The sequence below is a fragment of the Armigeres subalbatus genome, chromosome 3 (genome assembly GCF_024139115.2).
Source record: "Armigeres subalbatus isolate Guangzhou_Male chromosome 3, GZ_Asu_2, whole genome shotgun sequence".
Taxonomy (NCBI): Eukaryota; Metazoa; Arthropoda; class Insecta; order Diptera; family Culicidae; genus Armigeres; species Armigeres subalbatus.
In genome coordinates, this window is record NC_085141.1 from 309,751,606 (window position 1) to 309,775,809 (window position 24,204).

Consider the following 24,204-nt stretch of genomic DNA (forward strand, 5'->3'; position numbering starts at 1 on the left):
GGAATTCCTCGGAAGTTCCTCCGGAAGTTCCTCCGGAAGTTCTCGGAATTCCTCTGGAAGTTCCTCCGGAATTCCTCTGGAAGTTCCTCGAATTCCTCCGGAATTCCTCGGAATTCCTCCGGAAGTTCCTCCGGGAATTCCTCGGGAGTTCCTCCGGAATTCCTCAGTTCCTCGGGAATTCCTCCGGAAGTTCACTCGGAATTCCTCGGAAGTTCTCAGGAATTCCTCGGAAGTTCCTCCGGGAATTCTCCGGAGTTCCAAAATTCCTCGGAAGTTCCTCCAGGAATTCCTCGGAAGTTCCTCAGGAATTCCTCGGAAGTTCCTCGGGTTCCTCGAGAATTCCTCGGAAGTTCCTCGGGAATTTCTCCGGAAATTCCTCATTCTTCTGGAAGCCCCTCGGAATTCCTCCGGAAGCTCCTCCGGGAACTCCTCCGGGAATTCCTCCGAGTTCCTCAGAAGATCCTCCAGGGAATTCCTCTGAAGTTCCTCCGGCAATTCCTCCGGAAGTTCCTCCGGGAATTCCTCCGGAATTCCTCGGAAGTTCCTCCAGAAATCATCAGAATTCCTCGGAATGTCCTCAGGAATTCCTCCGGTTCCTCCGGGGAATGGTCGGAAGTTCCTCGGGAATTCCTCGGAAGTTCCTCCAGGAATTCTTCGAAAGTTCCTCCGAGAATTCTTCCGGAAGTTCCTCCGAAGATTCTCCGGAATTCCTCGGAAGTTCCCCGGAAGTTCCTCGGAAATTCCTCGGAAGTTCCTCGGAAATTCCTTCGGAAGTTCCCCGGAAATTCCTCCGGAAGTTCTCCGAAATTCCTCGGAAATTCCTCGGAAGTTCCTCGGAAGTTCCTCGGAAATTCCTCCGGAAGTTCCTCCGGAATTCCTCGGAAGTTCCTCCGGAAATTCCTCCGGAAGTTCCTCCGCAATTCCTCCGGAAGTTCCTCCGGAAGTTCCTCCGGAATTCCTCGGAGTTCCTCGGAAGTTCCTCGAGTTCCTCCGGAAGTTCCTCGGAGTTCCTCCGGAAGTTCCTCCGGAAGTTCTCCGGAAGTTCTCGGAAGTTCCCGAGTTCCTCGGAGATTCCTCCGGAATTCCTCGAGTTCCTCGAAATTCCTCGGAATTCCACTTCAATTCCTCCGGAATTCCTCCGGAAGTTCCTCCGGATTCACTCGGAATCTGGATTCCTCCGAAGTTCCTCCGGAAGTTCCTCCGGGAATTCCTCGGAAGTTCTCAATTCCGAAAGTTCCTCCGGAATTCTTCAGGAGTTCCTCGGGAATTCATCCGAATTCCTCAAGGAAGTTCCTCCGGGAATTCCTCCGGAAGTTTCTCCGGGAATTCTCGGAAGTTCCTCGAATTCCTCGAGTTCCTCCGGAATTCCTCCGGAAGTTCTCGGGAATTCTCCGGAAGTTCCTCGAATTCTCCGGAAGTTCCTCCAGGAATTCCTCGGAAGTTCCTCATTCTCCGATCTCGAATTCTTCGAGTTCCTCGGGAATTCCTCGGAAGTTCCTCGGGAATTCCTCCGGAAGTTCCTCGGAATTCCTCTGGAATTCCTCCGGAATTCCTCCGGAATTCCTCCGAATTCTCGATTCCTCGGGAATTCCTCCGGATGTTCCTCAGGAATTCCTCGGAATTCCTCGGGTTCCTCCGGGAAGTTCCTCGGAAGTTCCTCCGGAATTCCTCCGGAAGTTCCTCAATTCCTCGAGTTCCTCCGAATTCCTCCGGAAGTTTCTCCGGAATTCCTCCGGAAGTTCCTCCGGAATTCCTCGAGTTCCTCCAGGAATTCCTCCGGAAGTTCTCCGAATTCCTCCGGAAGTTCCTCAGGAGTCCTCGAGTTCCTCCGGGAATTCCTCCGGAAGTTCCTCGAATTCCTCGATTCCTCCAGGAATTCTCGAGTTCTCCGGAATTCCTCGGAAGTTCCTCGGAATTCCTCGGAATTCCTCGGAATTTCACTCGGAAGTTCTCCGGGAATTCCTCCGGAAGTTCTCGGGAATTCCTCCGGAAGTTCTCCGAAATTCTCCGGAAGTTCCTCGAAATTCCTCGGAAGAAGTTCCTCCGGGAATTCCTCCCGGAAGTTCCTCCGGGAATTCCTCGGAAGTTCCTCAATTCTCCGGAAGTTCCTCCGAAATTCCTCGGAAGTTCCTCCGGGAATTCCTCGAGTCCTGGGAATTCCTCCGGAGTTCCTCAATTCACGAATTCCGTTCCTCCGAATTCCCCGAAATTCCTCGAGTTCCCGGGAATTCCTCGGAAGTTCCCCAGATTCCTCGGAAGTTCCCCGGAATTCCTCCGGAAGTTCCCCGGATTCTCCGGAATTCCCCGATTCCCGGAAGTTCCCCGGAATTCTCCAGTTCCCAGATTCCTCGAGTTACCCACGAATTCCTCCGGAAGTTACCCCAATTCCTCGGAAGTTCCTCCGGAAGTTCCTCGGGATTCCTCCGGAAGTTCCTCGGGATTCCTCGGATTCCTCGAAGTTTCTCCGGAGTTCCTCGGAAATTTCTCGGGAATTCCTCGAGAATCCTCCGGAAGTTCCTTCGAGAATTCCTCCGGAAGTTCTCCGGGTTCCTCGAAGTTCACTCCGAATTCTCCGGAAGTTCCTCGGGAATTCCTCCGAGTTCCTCCGGGAATTCCTCCGGAGTTCCTTCTGGAATTCCTCCGGAAGTTCCTTCGAATTCCTCCGGAAGTTCCTTCGGGAATTCCTCCGGAAGTTCCTTCGAGGAATTCCTCCGGAAGTTCCTTCGAATTCCTCGGAAGTTCCTTCGGGAATTCCTCCGGAAGTTCCTTCCCGAAGTTCACTGAATTCCTCCGGAAGTTCCTTCAGGAATTCCTCCGGAATTCCTTCGGGGAATTCCTCCGAACTTCCTTCGGAATTCCTCCGGAAGTTCCTCCGGAATTCCTCGAAGTTCTCGGGGAATTCCTCCGGAATTCCTCGGAATTCCTCGGAAGTTCCCGGGAAGTTCCTCCGGAAGTTCCTCCGGAATTCCTCCGGAAGTTCCTCGGGAATTCCTCCGGAAGTTCCTCAGATTCCTCGGAAGTTCCTCGGGAATTCCTCCGGAAGTTCCTCGGGAGTTCCTCCGGAAGTTCTCGATTCTCGGAATTCCTCCGGGAGTTCCTCCGGAAGTTCCTCTGGGAATTCCTCCGAGTTCTCAGAATTCCTCGAAGTTCTCGGAATTCCTCCGGAGTTCCTCGGGAATTCCTCCGGAAGTTCCTCCGAATTCCTCGGAAGTTCCTCCGGAATTCCTCCGGAAGTTCCTCCGAAATTCCTCGGAAGTTCCTCGGAATTCCTCGGAAGTTCCTCGGAAGTTCCTCCGATTCCTCGGAAGTTCCTCGGGTCTCCTCCGGAAGTTCCTCCGGGAATTCCTCCGGAAGTTCCTCGGGAATTCCAGGAAGTTCCTCCGGAAGTCAATCGGAATTCCTCCGGAAGTCAATCCGAATTCCTCGGAAGTTCCTCCGGGAATTCCTCCGCAACTTCCTCCAGGTTCCTCGAAATCTCAATAAAAGTGACGTTTCGGTTGCTGAGATACGGTAAATATTTTGCCGAAAATCATTAATAAACGTAATTTTCCGCCGAGATTCTGTTTTTAAATTACTGAGCTACAGGGTACCGATTTTGCCGAGCTCGAAAAAAACGTTGTACCAACAGCCTTCTCTGAAGTAGGATTACAATTAAATTACAATTCAATATTAATACATTATTGAACTGTAATGGAAAAAATAACAAAATCCTTAAATTTCTACTAAATTTAGACGATTTCCACATCACCCGTGAGATAGATTTTTGTTCAATTCCTAAGATAAACAAACAACCATTCGTTTACCATTGTTTCTCTGGTCAGGTTCAGCCAAAACGCACCAAGCGCCAACGAAAAATTACTCATTTTCTAACCAAACAGTTAAACGAATTACTATCCTAAATCTATTTTTAAAAATAACTTTATTCACTTATTAATCCTACTGTCCTAATCCTAAGCTAATCATAAAATGACTATCTAAGTCCTAAGCTAATTGAAACTAAACGTGCGCATTCCGATGGCTGCTGATATTTATAGATGGTGAAATGTATGTTGTATGTTTTGATTCGATAATGATAATTATCGATTGTTGATGTTTGGTCTCCGTGTGGCTCGATGATATCGTTGACTGGATCGTGTATCGGTTTTGCACTTGTTTTGAATTGGCGGTAACTGTGTTTTAGATTGGTGGTAACTCCTCCTTCTTAAAATACTTTGTCCTCAAAGTTTAATGGAACGTTCCTGTGTTGGCATGTTGAAATTGTTGAATTTCGATGAATCGTTCTGATGAAACATCTGGGTATGGTGATGCGAATTTCTGGTAGTTTGGGTGCTGTTCTTCAGTTTGTTCAGGGGCCTTTTATTTCAATGTTTATTTTCCTTGATAAAATTTCTTGATAATGAATACAGTTACTGTTACTATGAAGTATAGTTGAAGCACTGATGGTTTGAAGAAATGAAAATTCCATGTAATGATTTGTTTTGCAGATACACGTTTTCCAAAATACCTCTGTGATTAAGTGTAAGATTTGCCAAGTATTCTGGGGATGGAATATCGATAACGTAATCTTCCTTACTGATAATCCTGTAGTTGGCCTGAAGCTTTTACTATCAAGTTTGATCATGAAATTTGTGAATGTTGTCAAGTACAGTTTACAGACCTCGAATTGGATTAGAAAAGATCCTTTCAAATTTTTGTATTATTGCTGCAATTTGATTTAAAACTTATTTTACATTGTTGAGTAAATATTTGCTTCATCTATTCGTTTGATGATTCCTGTTGCTATGTTTTTCAAACGTGCAGTTGGCATATTATCCTGATTAAATTGGTGATGCATAAGTTCGGGTTTTAGCATCTTAGTGTCACAAATGTAGAAGTGTCGTCCTTTATGCATTCATTATCGACTTCATATATGGCTGTTGTATTAGAAAGGATATAATTCGAGTTTAGATGTACTCTTTTTCATTTTGTATTAAAGTCAATGAATTCGTATTCATATAATTCCGATGATGATAATTGAGGTATTTTTATTATTGCATTATATGTGTATCATTCATTGTTACTTGAGTAGATGATTTTGATAAAAGACCTTCAAATGTTGAAGCATAGACAGTTGATCTAGGAATGGTTTCATCTTCAATAATCTGTCATTGATAGGATTCTGCTGGAATACCATGCTTCGCGAGTAATTGCATCTTCCAAAATTTCTAATTGATGTTGAACTGTATCCATATTAAGTATAGTAGTTAAAATGTTGATATCCATTTCGTGTTGTTTGAAAATCCAGATTGAGGAGGTCGTTTGTTGTTTTACTAATTTGTTGTATTCTCATATCCATGGCGTTATGCAAAAACTTGTCGTTGTTTGGTTAATCAAATTATTCATAGTATAATTTATTATTTTCAAATCATCTGCATCCGGAGAACCAATATCCACTTCAAACAGTTCAATGGTGTTCCAACGCTTCTGTCGATGAAGTTTGGTTCAATTTATAATATGTGTTATACAAAAATAGTGTTTTTCTTTAGTATTTGATATAATTTTCCATTCAACTTATTTGTTTTATTATTTCATCGAAGTCTTCAATTATTTCCTCAAATATTGTGAAATTGATTGGTTGAACTATTCTAACAAATCTAATTGTAGTTTTGCCTTCCTATCAGTATTATCCTTGAAAAGTTTTATTGAGATCATGGATTTTGAATGTTGATTCCCAGAATGTATGGCACGCATAAAGAACAGCCTAAAAGTAAAGATAAAATAAAACATTATAATTTTCTTATATTCATTTTATGTATTTTTCGGTTATTACTATATAATATATATATCAAAATCTTCTTGAATTTGTATTTTTATATTTACTTTTTCGTTTGAAATTTCTTTAGATTTTTTCAAAAGCATAAGATCCTGAGTTCAAAACTGGGATAACTTTTATCTTGTATGTTTTCATTCTTTTTATTATATTGGTTTATAATTTTTCATGGCTTTTACTTTTCTTCTATCTATTTCTTGTGTGCTTAAGTTTTTATTTGTTTCACCTATATAAATATTTGGGTGTTTTTAACAAAACTGTAGATAGTATTGTTGTATTTATGAACAGCCAATCTTATTAAATGTGGTACATCTATTGCTGGTGTTTCCTTTTTTATACATCTGGAAATTTCACGTAGAGAGTAAGAACAACGCTCGATTTGTCCATTGGTCTCAGATCTGTTGATAGGAGTTTTATAAATGTTGATATTCAAATTTCTCAATCGTTGCTCAATAATATTTGATTAAATGAACTTTCATTATCCATAATGATTATTTTAGGTATATTCCATTCGTGCATGAGATCTAATAAAGCATCTTCAACATCTAAAAGTGATTTGCTCTATTGCTCTATATTTTAAGTATTTAGAGAATTTATCAATTGATGTAAAACAGATTATCCTGATCATATATAAATATGTCTACATGAACTATTTCACAAGGTTGATTGGAATTGGTGTTTTAAATGGTATAAATTTGAGGATTTCTTTGATATTTTCAGTCTTCATATCTCGGTTTTCACAAATTCTGCAGTTATTTTACCCATTTTTGGAAAATAAAAGTTTTCAATAATTGTTCTGAATTTTCTTGAGCATTTCTATGAGCAAATAGATGAACTTTTTTATTTCTTCAATTGTTTTCCTTGTTATTCATATCTTGCACTTTGATTTGAGAAAATCTTGCTTTTATAATTCTTGGATTGAATGTATCTTTATAAATTTCTTGGATAGTAGCCATTATTGGTTCATCAGTAAATATTCCGTTAATTACATTAGGTTAAAATTTCTTTAATTGTTCCTTCAAATAATCTCTTGAAAATCTAGGCTCAATGAAAATGTGTCTTTTATAGTTATCAAATGGAACTACAAGGCGTAACTAGATCTTGGTCCAATTTTAAAAATAATTGATTTTGAAGACATTTATGGGAGTTCCGGATGGAATAAAAGGAATTGTCATCATCTTCAGAGTGCTGGAGTTTGCGGTCATGGAATTTATTTGAACTCTTGATAAAGCATCAGCCACATTTGCTTTACCAGGCTTATAATGAATTTCATGATCGTGTTCTTCTGAATGCTTTCCATCTTTTAACTTTGAATTTTTATTTTTTGGAGAGATGGCAAATGTTAGGGGTTGATGGTCAGTATAAATGATAATTTTATGACCATATATAATTTCGTGTATGTGTAATGAAACAATACAGCATTTCTTTCTCATTGGTAGCGTAATTTTCCTCTGTACTAGACAAGTTTTAGAAATAAACGTGATCGGTCTTTCTCCATCGTGAAAGTTTTGTGATAGTACTGCGCCTTACTTTATTTGAAGCATCAGTAGTTAGAAGAAAAGGTTTTTGAAATCGGAAAAGCCAATACATCTTCTGAAGATAGTATGTCTTTAATAATTTGAACTTTTTTCCGTCATTATCAATGAAATTTTAAAGTTTCTAGATTCGTCTTTGAAACTTGTTTGTGTCCTTATCACCTTTTAGAAATTTGGTTAGGGTTTTGCTACATTTGCATAATTTTAACAAAACGTCTATATATCCGATAATCCTAACAACATTCTAAGTTCTTTCAAGTTATGGCTCTGGATTTTTTTGGCATCAACTTTTTTGAATTCGGCATTAACCATTTTTAGTTACAATAAAGCCGAGGAATTCTACTTCATATTTGACAAATTCATTTGTCTGGTTGAACTGAAATTTGCTTTTCTCAAAATTTCGAAAATGATTTTAATATTTTCAGATGCTCTTCAAATGTTTTACCTACAATGATGATATCATCAATATAAACAAAACAAATTTTCCCAATATGTTCCTTAGAACATCATCCATTCTCTTTGAAAATACTAGAGCATTCTTCAAACCGAATGGCATACGAACAAACTCATTTTCCATTATTCACTGAAAACGCTGTCTTTTCAATGTCTTTTTCAGACATTGAGTACCTGGTGAAATCGGAAGCTAGGTCAATAGTTGAAAAATATTTATTTTTCCTAAATTCGCAGTACTGATGAAAGTATCCGGAATAGGATAACGATCGCTTATTGTTTTGTGTTTAGTTCCTATAATCAATCACTAATCTGTATTTTTGTGTTCGAAGCATCCGATTTTTTGGAAACCCAAATTGGTGAATTATAGGAGATCTAGATGGACGAATTATTCCATCTTCTAGAGTTTATTGATTTGACTTTCAACTTCGGATTTTAAGCTATGTGGAGTATGGATAATTTGGAGTAAATAGGATTGTCATCATGAGTCCTTATTTCTGCTTTGATCCTCGATGTGAATGATAACTTACCATCTACTGGTTGAAAAGATCGAAATTGGGTTAATAATTTGAGTAACTGCTTCTTTTGGTTTCCTCAGATGGTCATCTCTATTTGGATTTGGTTAACTTCCTGTAATTTTTGCTAGTAAAGGAATAGAATTATTATTAATTTTCAATACATTATTTTTGTGTCAATTACTGCTTCCATTTCTTTGGTATCATTAGCATTAGCATTAGCATTTACAGTTCGCACAAATTCGTAGGTGTAAGCAAGACTATTGTATGAGGCAGCATCACTTTCATCCGTTACCACAGATATTGATTTGGGACTAATCTCTCTTAGATGGAAGAATGCACTCTCCAATAGTCGAGATCTGTCCTGGCTACGTCCTTGCGAATGCTGAGGAAGGAAGGATGGTTTGTTGGACACCTACTTAAGAAAGTGCAGAGAACTCTACGACCTCTCATAGGTGCCACGGGTGGTTTTAGGATTGAGTGGAAGGTTATAACAGTAGGAATCGTTTTGTATAACGTGAAACATAGAAAGCACTAAGAAATACAAAGTAGGAAAGGGACGAGCCTGGAATTGAACCCACGACCTCCTGCCTATAAGGCAGAAGCGGTACCAACTAGACCACCGAGCTCGTCTTCCATTTCTTTGAGTGTATCATGGCAATTATTGCATCAAAAGTTTTAGCTTGTCCATATGATACAATTTAACATTTACCTCAGAGTAAGGTTTAAAAAGTTTTGCTTGTGAATTTTTCAATTCTAATGCTTCCTCCAATTGAAGAAACATAAAATGGATTATTAACTTGTGTGAAATTTTGCAAATTTTGGATGAATAAAATTCTTATTCGATCCGGTATCATAACATTTTTAATGGCTTTTCACAATTACCATAAAATAAAAATATGGTAACGCGGAATTTACTCTAAAAATTTAATTCGGCTTCGTCTTCTTGAAGATTCTTCATAATTATCCTGGTATTGAATTTTATTTTCGTATCTTTCAAAGATTCTCCATCTGCGAAGATTCTTCTGAAAGATTTGGTACTGCTAAAATATTGATTCATGTCCGTATAATCCATCGTTTGGATGTATATTGTTTAAGTTCTATTAGGAACTGGGGTCTGTTTGCATAATTCACTTGTTGTATCAATAAGTTCAGGTTTGACGTTTGGTTTATAGAAGTGGGTTATTCGGTGGATTTTTGGGATTGTTTTGGGTAATGAATCTTTGAGGTTGGGAAGAGTCCATTGTGGATTTGGTGAATATTGGTTGAAGTATTGGTTCTGTGGTTTCATAAATGGAACTATTTGTGGTGGTTTGGTACAAACTTTGGTGGCATGTATATTGGTGTTGGGTGAATCACTTTATGTCCATGGATTTGCTGCAAGGACTGTGGAATTCTTGGTGGTATTTTTCGGGTAGAAAATATTTCGAAGTGGAAGGTATGTCAAAAGATTTGGGTTTTGTCATCATTTTCTTAATTCAATATTTTGATAGGTTATGCAATATGCATACGCATTTGAAGTGAATCAGGTTCATTTTTCAAGAACTTACCTATATCTCCATCTAAGCCTCTAATAAAAGCGTCATTGCCTTTTATTAAACACACTGATCATTGCTTTTGATGCTTCTGGATGTTGGAAGCAGAATTGGTCTTTATTTGACTTGCTATTAAAGATAAAGTTTATTAATTTCATCATAATATATTTTCAATGGTTTACCAGATTGAGTCATGTTCATCAATTGGTAATCAAGTAGTGGGTCTCGTTTCTCTCCGTAATAAGTGAGTAACGTTTTCTTTATAAGGTTCAGTTGATATTTACGTCTGAATTTACCAAAGCAGTATTTGCTTCACCTTTAATTTTTCTACGAATTACGGTGCAAATAGCATAAAATTTATTTTTGGGAACAGTACTGGAAGAGTTTATTTGGTAGCTCTTACCAGTGTATCAACATCACGAATCCAACTCTCAATTCGTCGGACGATCCGTCAAAATTTGGAATTCCGTTGATCAAATCTGGTATTTTTCTATTGCGGATGGGTCATTGTCCCATCTGGATTCAAATAATAAATTGGATCATTAAAATCCAATTCGGCGGAGTATAATTTGCCTGTTCTAGAGATCAGCCTCTGTAGAATAGTGGTCACTCGATCGTTTCACTAGTCATTGTGAGATTTTAAATTTGTCTATCAAATAATCCAGAATGATTTAATTATGTAAAAGAATTTAGAAATTTTCTGTTTTATTTTAATAAAATAAATTTATAACACTATTATTATAGAAAAGTTGTTTCTCCTTTCACTTTCTTTATTAAATTATCTTAAAGAATACTTACAATATAATCATGCTAACAACCTCGTTGTATCGGAGGCGATGCGGTTGCAATGCTGTATCGTTTCAATCTCGACTTGGCGGGTGAGCTCCAATTGTCCCAGTGAAGTTGCGGGATCCCTTTTGTCTGCTGCCTAAATTCTTGCACCACTGACTCGGCGCTGTATCTTCACGGCTGCGTGTATACGCGAGGTAGAATCACGTTTATATAGCCCACCAGGCTGTATCGCTGTGGCACTATTAAACTCACACTGTTTTAAAGAACCAGTGCGATCTTCACATTCACTTATATGTTTGTTCACGTTTATCACTGACACACAATGGAATGGAATTACGCGCTGGTCCCTATTCAGCGCCAGTTAAACGAATTACTATCCTAAATCTATTTTTAAAAAATAACTTTATTCACTTATTAATCCTACTGTCCTAATCCTAAGCTAATCATAAAATGACTATCTAAGTCCTAAGCTAATTGCAAACTAAACGTGCGCATTCCGATGGCTGCTGATATTTATAGATGGTGAAATGTATGTTGTATGTTTTGATTCGATAAGTAATTATCGATTGATATTTGGTCTCCTTGTGGCTCGATGATATCGTTGACTGGATCGTGTATCGGGTCGGCGTGTTTTGGTTTGCAGTTGTTTTGAATTGGCGGTAACTGTTTTAGATTGGTGGTAACTCAAACTTTCGTTTAGCAGATTTAATTGATCAAAATCTATTGGATATCCCTCAATCCAATAAATGATGATATCCTATTGCAAATGTACACTTGAATTGATTGAAACGATTTCCGTTGTCCTTGTACGAACAAAATATCACAAGTCAGTCGAAAAGCCGCTTGGTGCGTTTGGTGAACCCGACCACATGCAATTGAGTAATTTTACACCACCATTCGAGCGTTTTACCTCAGGCCGTAATTTGAATGCGTTAGAAAAATCATTGTGAATTGTAGCTATTTTTGTAAATTCTGCATCTGCACGTTGAAATGGTTCGATATTCTTGTTCAAATTGGCGAAAACATCAAGAAAGCTTAAGTGGTGCATATTGGACAGTTCTCCCTTACGAGAGAGGGAAAAAAGGACACAAACTGTTAGAAACATGTAATGGTAGCAACCAATATGAATGGAAATGAACGATCTTTCCAAGCTCGTTAATCGACGGATGGTTTTTGAAATTTTTTTTCATATTCACGCAGGAAGCAGGCAAAGCACCATGTTTCTATTTCAAACGCGGTATTGTTCGGTGGTTCTCCATTGTTTCCTATATTCAACTTTATAAGTGCCAACTTTCCCTAAACATTTTTGATGTTAGACGTATATTTTCAATGTTTATAGATTTTTCAAGCTTGTAAAAGTTTTCATTTCGGTTGTGATTCAAATTTAATACGCATAATCAAATCATTAATTGATTCTGAGTTCAAAGGTTATTTGACATTTAAGCTTTTGCAATGTCACCATGATGAAAACCAAGATGAAGCTACAAACTTGCTTCGGTTGAAACCATTCAGCTAATTAATTGTTTTGTTGGAAATATACAATCGTATTTCTACGTTATTTAGATCTTCCACTTTCAAGAAAAAACTCGTCCATCGCATGTTATGATGTGAAACAATCCCTATTTCCTTAATAGGATTAACAAAGTGTCAGGATCAAGTTTCATCGGAACTTTTGCCGGCTCCTCTTAGCGTGACATCGAAAGATCAACACTCACAAAAAGCTATTTTCTTCTCCGCAGCAGGTCCTTCCTACCCAAGCAAGACAAACTGCGATAACTTTGATACGGGTTGGACGGCATTAGCGCAGTGATTGTGCTGCATGAAGCACAGTTTGGCTTTCGGATTTCGGGCGGTCGGAGTGAAATGATAGAATAACGATGTCAAGGAAATATAATAAAACAATCCCCAAGGGGGCGGGCTTGAGGGGCCAGATTTGATGAAGCCTCTCATATTGCAAGAATGCCGATGATGTAGGTATATCGCTATCCATTACAAATTGGATCAATCGCGTACAACTCGTGAGCAATGGCGTAGCAATCTGTGATATGGTTCAAATGGATTTCTTTTTAACTGCGGGTGAGCGGCCTTGATATGAATAGTTCGAGTTTTAAACGAATTTAAACGGGTAATACATTTGCAAATCCACGAGAAATTCATTCCAATTTTCACGGAAAAATCGTTCGAATTTCCACGGGATTTTCATTCGATGAATCCATTCGATTTTCTCGGAAAATTCTTTGAATTTCCTCGAGTGATGCGATTTTCTTTTAAAAAATGAGTCGAATTTTCACGGGATATTTATTTGAATGTCCACGGGACGACAGTTTTTGACGTTACATTTTTGCATCGAAGGCCTCCTTCAATTTGTCACACCAATTGAAACTTCTTAGTAGTCTATATATCATTGAATTCCTTCGGAAGTTCCTCCAGGAATTCCTTCGGAAGTTCCTCAGGAATTTCTTCGGAAGTTCCTCAGGAATTCCTTCGAATTCCTCCGGAATTCCTTCGGAAGTTCCTCCAGGAATTTCTTCGGAAGTTCCCCAAGCATTCCTTCGGAAGTTCCGCCAGGAATTCTTTCGGAAGTTCCTCAGGAATTCCTTCGGAAGTTCTCGGGAATTCCTTCGGAAGTTCCTCCAGGAATTCCTTCGGTTCCTCAGGAATTCTTCGGAAGTTCCTCCAGGAATTCCTTCGAGTTCCTCCAGGAATTCCTGCGGAATTTCAAAATTCCTTCGGAGATTCCTCATTCGGAAGTTCCTCAGATTCCTTCGGAAGTTCCTCAGAATTCCTTCGGAAGTTCCTCCAGGAATTTCTTCGGAAGTTCCCAAGCATTCCTTCGGAAGTTCCGCCGAATTCTTTCGGAAGTTCCTCCAGAATTCCTTCGGAAGTTCCTCCAGGAATTCCTTCGGAAGTTCCGGAATTCCTTCGGAAGTTCCTCCAGGAATTCCTTCGGAAGTTCCTCCAGAAATTCCTGCGGAAGTTCCTCCAGGAATTCCTTCCGGAAGTTCCTCAGGAATTCTTCGGAAGTTCCTCCAGGAATTCCTTCGGAAGTTCTCCAGGAATTCCTTCGGAAGTTCCTCCAGAATTCCTGGAAGTTCCTCCAGGAATTCCTTCGGAAGTTCCTCAGAATTCCTTCGAGTTCCTCAGGAATTCCTTCGGAGTTCCTCCAGGAATTCCTTGGAAGTTCCTGGAATTCCTTGGAAGTTCCTCCAGAATTCCTTCGGAAGTTCCTCCGGAATTCCTTCGGAAGTTCCTCAGAATTCCTCAATTCCTCGGAATTCCTTCGGAAGTTCCCTGTTCCGGAAGTTCTCAGGAATTCTTCGAAGTTCCTCCAGGAATTCCTTCGAAGTTCATCCAGGAATTCCTTCGGAAGTTCTCCAGGAATTCCTTCGGAAGTTCCTCAGGAATTCCTTCGAAGTTCCTCCAGAATTCCTTCGGAAGTTCCTCCAGGAATTCCTTCGGAAGTTCCTCCGGGAATTCCTTCGGAAGTTCCTTCGGAGTTCCTCAGGAATTCCTTCGGAGTTCCTCCAGAATTTCTCGGAAGTTCCTCAGGAATTCCTTCGGAAGTTCCTCCAGGAATTCCTTCGGAAGTTCCTCCAGGAATTCCTTCGGAAGTTCCTCCAGGAATTCCTGCGGATTCCTCCAGGAATTCCTGCGGAGTTCCTCCAGAATTCCTGCGGAAGTTCCTCCAGGAATTCCTGCGGAAGTTCCAGGAATTCCTCGAGTTCTCGAATTCCTCGGAAGTTCCTCAGGAATTCCTTCGAAGTTCCTCAGAATTCCTTCGGAAGTTCCTCAGGAATTCCTTCGGAAGTTCCTCAGGAATTCCTTCGAGTTCCGTCGAGTTCTCAATTCCCGGAAGTTCCTCAGAATTCCTTCGGAAGTTCTCCAGGAATTCCTTGGAGTTCCTCCAGGAATTCTTCAGGAAGTTCCTCGGGAATTCCTTGGAAGTTCCTCCAGGAATTCCTTCGGAAGTTCCTCAGGTGCCTTTGGAAGTTCTTCGGTCTGAGAGTTCCTCCAGGAATTCCTTCGGAGTTCTCAGAATTTCCTTCGGAAGTTCTCAGGAATTCCTTCGAGTTCCTCCTGGAATTCCTTCGGAAGTTCCTCCAGGAATTCATTCGGAAGTTCCTCCAGAATTCCTTCGGAAGTTCCTCAGGAATTCCTTCGGAAGTTCCTCCAGGAATTCCTTCGGAAGTTCCTCAGGAATTCCTTCGGAAGTTCCTCCAGGAATTCCTTCGGAAGTTCCTCCAGATTCCTCGGAGTTCCTCGGAATTCCTTCAGGTCTAGCTCAGCATGAATTCCTTCGAAGTTCCTCCGGAATTCCTTCGGAAGTTCTCCAGGAATTCTTCGGAGTTCCTCAGGAATTCCTTCGGAAGTTCCTCAGGAATTCCTTCGGAAGTTCCTCCAGGAATTCCTTCGGAAGTTCCTCCAGGAATTCCTTCGGAGACCTCCAGAATTCTTCGGAAGTTCCTCCAGGATTCCTGCGGAAGTTCTCCGGGAATTCCTGCGGAAGTTCTCCAGGAATTCCTGCGGAAGTTCCTCAGGAATTCCTGCGGAAGTTCCTCAGAATTCCTCGAGTTCCTCCAGGAATTCCTCGGAAGTTCCTCAGGAATTCTCGGAAGTTCCTCCAGGAATTCCTCGGAAGTTCCTCCAGGAATTCCTTCGGAAGTTCCTCCAGGAATTCCTTCGGAAGTTCCTCCGAATTCCTTCGGAAGTTCCTCCAGGAATTCCTTCGGAAGTTCCTCAGGAATTCCTTCGGAAGTTCCTCCAGGAATTCCTTCGGAAGTTCCTCCAGGAATTCCTTCGGAAGTTCCTCAGGAATTCCTTCGGAAGTTCCTCCAGGAATTCCTTCATTGGAATTCTGAAGTTCTCGAATTCCTTCGGAAGTTCCTCAGGAATTCCTTCGGAAGTTCCTCAGGAATTCCTTCATTCTCAGGAATTCCTTCGGAAGTTCCTCAGGAATTCCTCGGAAGTTCCTCCAGGAATTCCTCCGGAAGTTCCTCCAGGAATTCCTCCGGTTCCTCCAGAATTCCTCCGGAAGTTCCTCAGAATTCCCGGAAGTTCCTCCAGGAATTCCTCCGGAAGTTCCTCAGGAATTCGAAGTTCTCCAGGATTCTCCGAAGTTCCTCCAAATTCCTCCGAAGTTCTCCAGGAATTCCTCCGGAAGTTCCTCCAGGAATTCCTTCGGAAGTACCTACAGCTGCGAGGCGGCAATGTCCCAGTGGGGGATGCCAATAAGAAGAAGAAGGAGAGATATATTACGGGCTCAAAAATAAACTGCGGTCAAAAAAAGTTCACACTCGCACCGAATATGTTATGTACAAAACGCTCATAGCCGTAGTCCTCTCAGATTTTTGCAAACACTGGGAGTATTTGTGAAAAGGGAGCTTATTTGGCGGTGTGCAAAGATATGATGAGTGGTGGCGAAGGATGAACCACTAGCTTACCCAACTCTTTATCGCACCAAGTATCTAGAAGGATACGATGGGTAGGGCATGTTGCAAGAATGCCTGACAGATGGTGTTCGCTTCGACCCGAGGCCATTACCAGAATCAATATAATAATTGATACTTTTTCAATATTTATCGATTATTTGCAATTAGATAAGCAATTTATTTTGCCATCCACCGTTTTCTTAGAAGACAACTTTATGAAGTATGTTAGTAAGAAGGAGCTCATAATCTCATGAACAATATCCCCCTATTAAAATTTATTCATGCAATCACGCTACCACACTCGTTGACCGGCAATTCCCAAAGTATTGACTCAATTTCCATAATTTACCTCAAGCACATGCACAAATTCCACCATCTGTTACCCATTTAGAAAGAATTACTATTCATACATCGTAACTAATTTACAAACACCTCACTAATCGTGCATCTATGTTTTCCCTCCCCAACCCGCCAGAACATGGACAATGTCGTTGAACTGCACAACAAGACGCCCATCTGGAACGACGAGACGCAATCGTACGTGCTCAACTTTCACGGCCGGGTCACGCAGCCTCGGTCAAGAACTTCCAGCTGGTGCACGACTCCGACCCGGACATCATGTGATGCAGTTCGGCCGGACGTCGGACGACATCTTCACGATGGTTTCCGGTACCCGCTGTGTGCGTTCCAGGCGTTCGCGATAGCGCTGAGCAGCTTCGATGGGAAGCTGGCGTGCAGTAGGGGGACCAGCGTTCTTAGTTTTCTGTTTTAGGGTTTTCGATTGGAACTTCGTATTGGATACTGCTCGCAAATGGAAACCAATATACCGGAACGAACTTCATCAGGTAACAAAAGGTTGAAAAGGTGTACATTTTTTTTGTTAGGAAGCATTTGTTTCTGCACGCCGCGGAACTCGAGGAGTTAAGTAATATGTTAAATTGAGTGCGAATAGATGTAACTAAGATCGATTAGATTGAGAGTGCTATGGATTGTAAGTAGGACGATGTCTCGAATTGGAAAAATGAGAACAAAACAAAGATTTCTACGTACGATTTAGCGTATGTTAATAGAATAGTGAAGTGCTTGGAAAACAAAGAATTGTAGTTCGAGCTAGAAAATGCTGTAAAATGAAAAATACGCAAGAAACTGTAAAGAGCTTCGACATTAAAAATGAAAATATTTATTTCTATTTTTGAAGTTTGTATATTGGAAATTGGAAATCGGAATGCAATTAGTATCTGCTGTGATTGAATTGAATTGAATAACATGTTCATTTATTTGTTTCTAAGATCTGAAATCTTGAATATACTCAAATAAGTGCCTTTGGTAGATATTTTACAAAAGAATTTTTCATGACGTCAACCAAAATTCCTTTGGTGAAAATTGCCTTGTATGTATATCTGTATATTCTGCATTAATGATTTGGCATGGTTTTGAAACTAATCTACGTTACTTGATATGTTTCATTGCTGAATTACATAACACTCATAACCTTAGTTTATGGTTGCAACTGCCTTTATAGAAGAATTAACTTTCTTAATGGTTCAAACAGTTTGACGTAGAATTATGTCTTTTGTTGGAATTTGGAGAAATGAAGACCGTCGAAAAGTTTAACACGAAAACATCCTAGACGGACCGAGAACGAACTCACCATCTCCGTAGATTGGTAATCCTACGCCTTTGCTCGCATGGCTACTGGAGACCTCTAAGGATGCCTTTACATCAGTTTTATTCTGACTGACCGACTATTGTAGCAGCATTTGAGCTACCTCGCAGTGGTTTAAGTTTAATTTTTGTTTTACTTGCATGGCTACGGTCCGGTCCTTTACAGGCCTTCACTTGAATGCTCATCACTTCAAGACTTCAGTTTCTCCTTCTCAACTCGTGTGCCTTCCTTCTTGGTCATCTTCTTTCTCGGTCGCCATTCTTGCGAGTTTTCACATGGACTTCAACGAGAAGTTGTTCAGAATTTGCAAGGATTTTTTAAAGATCCGGGAAATTCTTTGGACTTTCAGGTTTTTTTTAATTTTAAGGAAATTTTAGGTGCGGGAGATTCAACGAGAAATTGTTCAAAGAGGAAAAATCTTATGACCGAAAGTCATTTGGCAAATTGAACGAGAAATGGCCGATTTAGTCAAAAGCAGCATGGGCCGAACTGGTAATTTGGCCGAAAAGTTTGCCTTAACAGGTCGTTGGGTCGAATAGGTCATGTGAATCGAAATGCCGTTTGGTCGAAATGTTCATTTGGTCTACGGCCGGAAATGTTCTGATTGCGAATATATGGCCAAATATGTCGACTCGTTCGGCCAAACGTTTTCAGTCAAATGGTCCTTTCTAATAAGTTATGACAATGGTTCTTCCTGCAAAACGGCTTTTTCGGTCAAAAGATCAGTTCGGTCGAACGACGTTTCCGTTAGTAAATATGTCCATTTCAGCCTTTTCTGGTCTTTTCTGCCAAACGGCATTTTAAGCCAAATGACCTATACGCCTAAACGACTTTTTTTTGCCCAAGTGAACAGTTGTCCATTTCGGCCGAATTACATTTTTGGCCAGACGAGTTTCGGTCTAATGGTTTGTTCGGCCAAATGACATATTCGGCTAAACAACTTCCGGCCATATGGTTCTTCCCGTCGTTTAACTGAAAGTCATTCGGCGAATGCCATTTGTTCGAATCCCACTTGGTCGATTGTCATTTAGCCGAATTCCATTTGGCTGAACTGGACGTTTGACCGAAACAGTGATTAGGTCTAAAATAGTTTGGCTGAAAGCGACATACTGCCGAAAATGCTTTTTCATATGGCCAAAAGGTCGACCCGTTTGACCTATTCGGACAAATGGTTTTTTCAGCAAAAATATCAGTTTAGACAAACAATACTGGCCGTTTGTCTATTTCTGCCAAATAAAGTTTCGACCCATTGACTTTAGACCTGGTTTGCTCGGCGAAACACATATTCGATACAACTTTCGACCTTGTGGTCTTCAGCCAAATGACTTTCGGCCAAACGGCCCTTTTCTTCAAGAATAAGATTTTGTCCAGAAATTCTTTGAAATTCAATGGAAAATACTCGACTGCGGAAAATACTTCACAAATTCCATACGGACTGCGGAAAATACTTAAAATTCTATACAAAATTCTTTAGAATTTGCAGAAGAAATAATTCGTTTTTTTATTTTCGTGGAAATTCTTGAATTTACTCGAAAAATTTTCGAATTCCCTTAATTCTCCACGAATTTCCATGAAGAATTCTTCCAATTTTCTTACGGAAATTTATTCAGAAAATCAACTTTTCAACTTCAATAATTTCATAAAAATGCAGTGGATTCCGCGAAAAATTTTCGGCTTAACTTTTACGGAATATTTTCAAATTTCAAAGAAATGGAATTTGGTAAGTTACATTCACAAAAAATTATCCGATGTTTCAACTGGAAGTTTGGGGAATATCAATCGGGAAATTCGATGGACTTCTGATACATTTGAATCGGCGTGCAAAATCATAGATCAGCGTGGCGCGGCGAAGCACACCTCTATCCTGCGGAAACAGCTTGGACGCCCACGAATAAATGAGCACTTTTTGGTAAGGCAACTAAAAACGGCCGGTGCGAAACTGGAGGACGGAGATCTCGTGTCCCAGTTGTTCCTAAGATTGTCGGACTCGTACGACCCTCTCGTAACGGCACTGGAGAATATTAAGGAAAAGGCCTTCAATTTGGATTTGGTCAATCAGACCGTCCACGGCAGGCTGGCGTGTTATCGGGCCTAGCGTCACAAGCGTGCTGTCAAACTCAAAAGCAAGTGCCATAAGTGTGGCCAACCGTGACCAGTCTTCCACGTCAAATGGTGATGTCATCCATTTCAAGCCGAATTCGGGCGCAAGTGACCGCCATTTAACGAACGTGAAAACGTGTTTCCATTCGGTCGAAAAGCTGTCGTCCCAGGTAATAATAAATGTTGCCAAGGATGGAGCGGATCTGGTGGCGAAGGAAAGGGCGTGATAAATGGCTACAGCAATCACGGCGTTGAATGTGCGAAGGTACTGTACATCCGCAGATCTTCGCGATAACTTGCTGTCGGTGAATAAGCTGGCAGCTGCGGCTTTGAAGTCTGTTCTTAAATGAAAAGCGGTGCTGAAGAGATGGCAATATTATCGATACCGCTCCGATGAAGAGCAACCTGTACGAGGTCAAGGTAACTGGTCAACTGCTAACCTTTGCCAGGTGGGACGAAACGAGCTGTGTGCATCTTCGCCTGCCCAGAAGGAATGGCCCAAATCGTACAGAAGAAGATGGCCATTGTGTCAGCAATAAAGTACTGCAATCAAAAGCTTTCATGTTGTTCTGTTGATTGCGCTATAGGGCACTGCACAGAACATCTCTTTCTCTTTCGATCTTCATGAATTTTGACATTTACTGGCCTTGTTGTTTTCTAATTTCTTTGCAGCGAGAAATAGACAACGCAGTCCTGGTGCCCTATTCATATTAATTCATGAAAATATTTTTCGGGTCCTTTTGAAAAGTTAAGCGAGAAATCTTCATTTTAAAAACTCAAAGGTGCAGCCAATCGGGTTGTACGCGAAGGTGACGTGGACTACGTAGCCATTCGAAAGTGATGGTATATGCCATGATAATTTGTGTCTTTTATTAACATTGAGCAAACTGCTCGGAGATCAACTGAATCAGAAGTCGAATAGTTGCTCCAGTTAGAAGACTTTGAGTCTCCACCATGGAACTAACATGACTCATCGGCCTCATCGCCGCTGAAGCCACTCGACTGGTTTTCATTGGAGGTCATCACAACCCTAGAACACCATCCTCAAAATGTCCGGAATAAAGAAGAAATAAGCAAAATCAATAGTAGCGTCAAACCAAACCAATATATTTATTTGAAACGTTTGGTTTTGCCCGCGATGGAAGCGTACGTAGCAAAGTGAGGAGAACTTCAAGAATTTTTGCTAAGATTCCACCGTTTGGAATAAATTGTTCAACTGTCACTACTCAAAATGCCTCGCGCGCGCGAAAGCAGCTTTCTTGTATTCAATAAAATAAGTCCGTTAGCCCCCACCTTTGTGATCTGATATGGGTGTAAATGTAATGTGCACTCAACGATTAATGAAGGGCGGGCTAATGGAATCTATTAGATATAAAGCTGCTTTTCTACGCGCGAGCATTTATTGAGTTCCCAGACAACGGACCGTTCGGGGAATGACTAATTCTAAGAATAAGAAAATTATTTTGAGCTTTTTGGTGGAATGTTTTCACCTGTCATAAGACGAGTTATACAATCCATTGAATTCCACCTTAATTGTATCTTGACAGATATGCTTTTCGACCTCAACAGTAAGGCCGTCTTCAGTGTCTCGTACTTGACTCGACTCAGGTCGAGTCAAGTACAGATACTGGAACACTATTAGTCAGCTTGTCTGTCAAGTAATTCTAAAATCCTGAAATTTTCTCGCAAGATTCTGAATTTGGTTATGAGATGTTGGTTACCCACGATGCGTATTGTTGCGAGAAACAACAGAAATTTGACTTAAGACGAAGTTTATTCATATTGCAAAACATTATCTCTTGGCATCTGTCTGTACGAGCGACGTTCACCGTTGCTGTAAATAGTGTCCACTGAGGTGGCGTCTTCATTGATTTTATACAAGAGCCACCATTTTATACAAAAAAGGTTGATCCGACTATCCTAAATAATCTTTCTTCAAAGTGCAAAACTCAACCGTAAATAGCGCGTCGGAGGAGATTATGCAATATATTTGAATGGATGGAATTACTAACAGAACCAAGCTACCACAAACCCGATTTCACCGAATCAGTCCCTTTTCAAATTAACTCTTTCTTTCCATAAAATTGGTCCTGAGAAAAACAATTTTATTTTCCCAATCGCCTTTCAATAACTGTATTCAAACGCTTGTCGGCATCTTGCGTTGAAACTGTCACTCACTCATGGTTTTTCGCTGCCTCCACCATTTGTAATAAATTTTCACGCCTGCCACTGCTACCCTGGCTTCTCGTGCTGCTGTGTCCGTTCCGCTGCGTCAAATGTCGAACCGCTATTTGAGTCCCGATCAAAATGGCTCGCGCGACGGAAAGTAGCTTTCTTGTATTCAATAAATTAATCCGTTAGCCCCGCCCTTTGTGACCGGATATGGATGTAATATGTGCACTCGTAACGATTAATGAAGTTAATGGAATTACTAATTAGATAAAAAGCTGCTGATCGGCGCGCGCAGCCATTATCGAACTAATAGTTCGGCTTCGAAAAGTATTATTTGCCAAGGTGCCACTGCCTTGGCAAATTCTTCAGCGAACCTCGGGAAAATACACCAAAATAAATAAAAGATTTTAAAAATTACTTTCTATCGTGAAACAAATCAACAAGGCACGTTACATTTTTTAGCGAAAGTCCTGTTGGAAAACGCATCATAAGTGAAAAAAATGTTTTGCACTTTTTACAAGCATTTCGTCAAATCCAAAAAAAATGTACAAGAAAGGCAAATATTTTTAACGCTAATCACGCCATACTATAACACATGAGATTCAAAACAATTTACTACAATGGCGAAAAGTATATCTTTGTCGTCATTTTTCAACAAATTATAACTGAAAATCCATCTCAAACTTACGATCTGTTCTAAAAAAACCGTTCTTAAATTGACATTTTAATTTTATGCTTATTAAGAAAAACATATAATTTGTTGGTGGCAATATAGTTACTGCATTATAAATGTTTAATCCGCTCTTCGCAGAATCCCGATCAAAATGGCACGCGCGCCGGAAAGCAGTTTTCTTGTATTCAATAAATTAAGCCCGTAAATTTGAATGGATGGAATCACTAAAAGAAACCAACTACACGCCAAACGCCGATCCACCGAAACAGTCCATCTTTGTAATTAAACTTTTCTGTTCAGAAACTGATAGTCCTGAGAAGAAAATTTTTCCCCAATGCGCCTTTCCACAACTAACTGACACCACAATTTGTAATGTAATGTAATAAAAGCATCGCCACTGGCGGCACGGATCGCAACACTGCTATTTTTGTAGTCAACCCTTTCTTCATATAAATGCTGGTTATTTGAGGTTGAATGATCTGCAGCAACACACGAGGACCTCCACCATTTCCGTTGAAAAAGTTACCAGCGCCTCCGTTATGCTGTGTCCGCTTCGCTGCGATCGCTTTGATGCGTCTCTGCGTGAAATCTTGTTCAAACTGAGGATTAGATCCAAACCCGTAAGTGATTGATTTTGATGTCTGTGCTAGTGATGCATGTATGTGATTGGGGTTTACCTATTTCTAAACTTTTATCATTCATCATAATAAATAGTTGAAAATCTGTATTTTCAATTTGTCTAAGACGAGTTTGTACAATCCCATTGAATTCTACCACTTAATTGTATCTTGAAAGATATATTTCACCTCAACAGTAAGGCCGTCTTCAGTGTCTCGTACTTGACTCAACTATTTTCAAACAAATACAAAGAAGCGTTGACTCATCCTTGATCGAAAGGTAAAAAAATGAAAATCAATCGAGAAACGGCGGATATTACAGTTTAAAGTCTATCATATTTTCGCGACGGTCCCGATTTTCGCAATCGTAAAGTATCCCCAATATAGAAAAGATAGACGTAGTTCTACGTCAAAAATCGATAAACAATTAGATTTAGATTGGGACAAAACCTTAATTGCAAAAAAAAATTAAGCACCAAAACTTCCTAAGCTCCAAAAAAATTCTAATTTATGGAAGTTATTGGAAAGTCTCGTGAAAAAATGCCATTGCCATTGCTGTGAATTATAGAGCAAACCTGTTGAACATATTTTAAAATAATAGATGCGGATAATCCTCAAATCATCTGTATCCAATATATAGTAATATACCAGGTGACGAAAGATAATTATTTTGTCCTCTATCTACTCATGTGGATTGCATTATGGATTTGATGCAGGATGTTATCTTAACAGATAAGACAATATAAAGGTATATGCGACACATTAGGATTCAACTATTTTGATATAAATTGCCTAGGAATTAACTAAAATAATTTAAATTATTTATTATTTATGAGAAAGTGTTGACACAGTTGTCTCTGTGTCTTTGTCTCTGACAGGATCGACGATCTCGATAACAGAAATTGGTTTGA

General features: G+C 40.2%; 1 pseudogene; it reads left to right on the forward strand.

The window, feature by feature from the left end:
* LOC134222641 (protein king tubby 1-like) overlaps window positions 1-16,837 on the forward strand; it is a 42,775-nt pseudogene extending 25,938 nt beyond the window's left edge.
* The last annotated feature ends 7,367 nt before the right edge of the window (window positions 16,838-24,204 follow it).